This window comes from Bombus impatiens, unplaced genomic scaffold (assembly GCF_000188095.3).
Source record: "Bombus impatiens unplaced genomic scaffold, BIMP_2.2 scf_1506, whole genome shotgun sequence".
Taxonomy (NCBI): Eukaryota; Metazoa; Arthropoda; class Insecta; order Hymenoptera; family Apidae; genus Bombus; species Bombus impatiens.
This window is the reverse complement of record NT_177925.1, coordinates 213,361-217,447: the sequence shown is the minus strand read 5'-3', so window position 1 is coordinate 217,447 and position 4,087 is coordinate 213,361.

Here is a 4,087-nt window from a genome sequence, read left to right as displayed (position 1 = left end):
CGTCTACCATTTTCGTTTCGGTCAGATGCATTTAACGAAGTCCAATCCTAATCCTAGCTGCTCCACCCTCGTTCAGCCAGCGTCTCCACCCTCTTGACCTTCCGTTAGCTTTTCCTTTTAGTTTGTTCCTTGTTTCTTTCTGGTCGCTTTCTGTCTCGGTGCCTCTCGGTCGACTTAACGCCAAGGTTCGTTACACGCAGTAACTGATTTCCCAAAGTAGAAGTTATTAACGTTTTCACGTTGCCATGTTTTCGTTTTCGTTGAACGAGAGAAGCGCGTAAGCAAGTTCCCAGTGTGTCAACCTCTCCGCTTAACGATGCTGTGTTTAACTTAAAATTCCAATCGTGAGAGGCGTACAGTATCTCATTCCTCTACTGTTCGTCTGCCATACGAATATTCCTAAACGTTCGTTGGTTGTCACTGGTTGCAATTTTTCATGGGCCGAGGATCGTAAGCCCTTGACGCATATTGAGCGTAAGTCGGAAGAAATACACATCTCGTGGTCATCGATGTTTAAAGCGGTTTTTCAAAAAATGTGTACGCGTCGCGTTAGGCAGCCAGGAGGTCCGTGTATACGCGCATTCCTGGATTTCATGCTGCGTGTGCTTTCTACATCGCTTTCCAGGGGCTGACTTTCAACCAAATGACGTAAGATTTGCTCGCACGCGAGCCGATATTATCCAGCAGGATACATAACAATGTCCAGACGCAAGAGTTATTGCATCCACGTTTTTTTCCAATGCACCACTCCTCCCGTGTAGGAAATTTGCAAACTCATTGGTTTTTTCGTTTGCCAACCCTAAAAGATAGCATCGTCGACTACGATAAATTTATACAATTTACTGTGGCGTATCGTTTTGAATTTTTGATCGATACGTTTTCATACGAAATGTATCGTTTAATCGTCTTAATTACACTAGAAGTGTCGTATTAGTTTCAACGATGTATAATTTCAAATAGGAATTTTTTAATAGTAAAATCTAAAATTACATGGCTGTGAAATCTTATGCGCTCGTTGAAAAAATATCGCGAATGTTTTAATATGTTGATGCAACGTGAAACACATAGCTGCATGTGACAAGGTTAGCATATAGAAATATTGAATGCAAATGAGGTTCTAGTAAGGTCTATTAATAGAGTTCATTAATATCCACATTAAGTCGATTGATAGCCAACAATTTGTACTGATTGCAATTAAGTTATTAGGCGCAGTGGAGATACTGCTAATAGACGCTGATAGACGAATGCATAAATAAAACTGGTTAAACTTATTAGATACTATTTAGCAAGAAATTATGTTACCAGGTGGCCTTCGTTTCACTTTCACGAAGGTTACTTATCGACAAATTGAAAGGGATTGAAGAGGAAAAAGAATTTCATAACAACATACCGCTGACGAAGTTAATCTAATTGGTAAAAAAATACGGTATTTATATAAAATAAATATGAAAATACATCCGTGTCTCACGAGATATCATCGTCGTACAACAATTAGCAATAATGTATTTGGAAGTAGGGAAAATATATTGAATGAAGATTTGCAAATAATGTTGGTAAATTAATACCTTCCAGCTATATCAATCTATCTCAGATTGATTATGATATTTTTAATTGGATATAAAGATAAGGCAAATGAAGTCGTACGTACATTCGTTAGTCATCTACGATCTGTCTGAATGTGAGATACAGAAATTAATTTCAATCGTCATTTGTAGTTTATATTTATTTGTTTATCCTTTTCTCAGTTTCGCTCGTACAGGCGTTTTAACTATTCGAGGTTAATTATTAATAATTATACCTCGTATCTTTGCGTGAGATTATGATATTCATTAGTGTGTATTGACGGTCAAAGCTGATAACGCCAGCGACTTGGCTACGATAACATGCTATAGAAAAGAAACTACGGAAAACGCGAAAGAAATTTCTGTTTCTTTTTCTTGCTCCTATTTTTTGATATATTACGCGATATTCTCTCAAAGCATAACGTTTACATCTTACGTTTTGAGCAAAAATATTGTTACTAATTCGTTAATGTATCATTAATGTTCAAATTAAAAAAAAAAATAGCGCTGTTCATCGTAAAATTATAGTTTTAATAGATCGTTCAAACGAAATATTGTTCGGTAACAGCTACGGAGAATCCACGAATTAATTTGTAACATTTCTCGCGAATGGCTCATTAACAGGATCAAGAGCGCTTGAGTGGCTGAATCGATCGCCACGTCGGTAATAAAGTGCACCTAGTGGATGTCCGTAAAAGCCGCTGGATGTTACCGGCAGGGTCGCTATAGTTTTCCAATTTCTACGTCCTTAAGACCAATTGACTATTCGCATAACTCGATCACATCAATCTAGCGAAACAGTTTAATCAAATTAAAATATTTTCTATGCAAAGCGATTAAGTAATTTCGGAACTTTTAATAACGATCCTTTAAGAAAGACTCCGATGCTTCCGTATATTTAACGTTGTATTAATTTAAAAAATTAAAAAAAGATATTCGTACAAACTGTAGAATTCATAGGATTTCGTTTTACGTCTTTTCCATCGTGCTTTTCATATCGTATCAAAATGAAGGAGATACGATCCTATATTGGAACCGTATAGTCACGATGGAAACTAGAAAATCTTCGATTCTGCTCACGATGCAATTCATTCCCACCTTCTGTTGTTCGTGCTCTCTTTCTCTTTCTGTTTCTCTTGTGTCTCTTCGATCTATCTTGGAATTTCGTGGAGAGTGCGCATGCGCGCTGATACGGTATACCGATGGACTGGGTCGCGGAGCGAGAGGGAAAAAATCGAGCGGAACACCGCCATGATAGCTCGATTCATTTTCGAGCTTAGCCGAGACTCGAACCAACGAGTCGGTCGTTACCGTTAGCGGAATGGGCCCGGGCTAACCGTCTTATGCGCTTCTCTCTACGACCTATTTCAATGATCGCCATACAGATGCCGCTGCGATAATTGTCGCTCCTGAAGATCGTCGTCGAAACTTCGTGTCTCGAATGTGCATCGTAATGGCGGACCATAAGCATTCAAATGACAAATCAAGATTAAATACATTGTACTAACGAGATACAGCGAATCAGCTATATACGAACGCGGTAACTACTTTTGGTAAATCTCACAATGGTACGCACAACGATGAGAAACAGGTAAATATGCACTTTTGAAATTGTAATTAAGGTTCGAGCGCCAAACGAAAGATCACGCGATACCTCGAGCGATTATAGAGGTTAATTGAACGTGTATTTGGCTCAACTTTACTACGAGGCACTCAAATTGCATTTATCGTTGATAGTTGCACGTATTGACGCGCATAGGTACGCTGATATCGAATATGTTCGAAGATAGTTTACGTTAGTTTACTTTTTCTCGCGATGAACCTGTGATATATCGCGTATAACCAACGACGAACTTTGAAAATACACGTGCTATTGGAAGTGGTTTCCGCGCTGTGTACTCCTCGCACGGAAGCAGTCGATGACTCGATATCGCATTAAAACGATTCTCTTCGACTGCTTCTTGCCATTCGTACATACATCAATGGAAATGCTAGAATACCGTTTTAGGTCGTCGTAAAGCTATAAGCTTGCGGTCCAATAGCGGCCACCTGTTGGCACGAAACATTAACCCATTTACCACCTTCCCTCATAAAGGTAGATAACTACTACCCTCGAAACGTGCACCTCTGCCTACGACTGCGACCTATTCAACATTCAACAAACCACAAATTTTGTCTATCGCGAGTTCGTGCTTTTCTTTGGTAAGCCATTAACGTTTACTTATGACGATACATATGTAATCGACACATATGGTAGATTATGTTATATGTGTAAACGAAACTATTCGAGGAAATTATTTCTATCAAAATGAGAATAACTGCAACGATATATCTATGCGAACTACCCTCGGTGAGCGTGATAAGACTATTAAAGATACGGAAATATTAGCATAGCGTTATGGTCGCCATTCGGGAGAACGGTCGTAGATAATATTTCACTTTTTCGTTCGCTAACGTTCGATCGTTGTATCTCGCCGTTACCAGATTTCTCGCTTTTGCAATTTTCCTGTCCATCCAACAAAGAT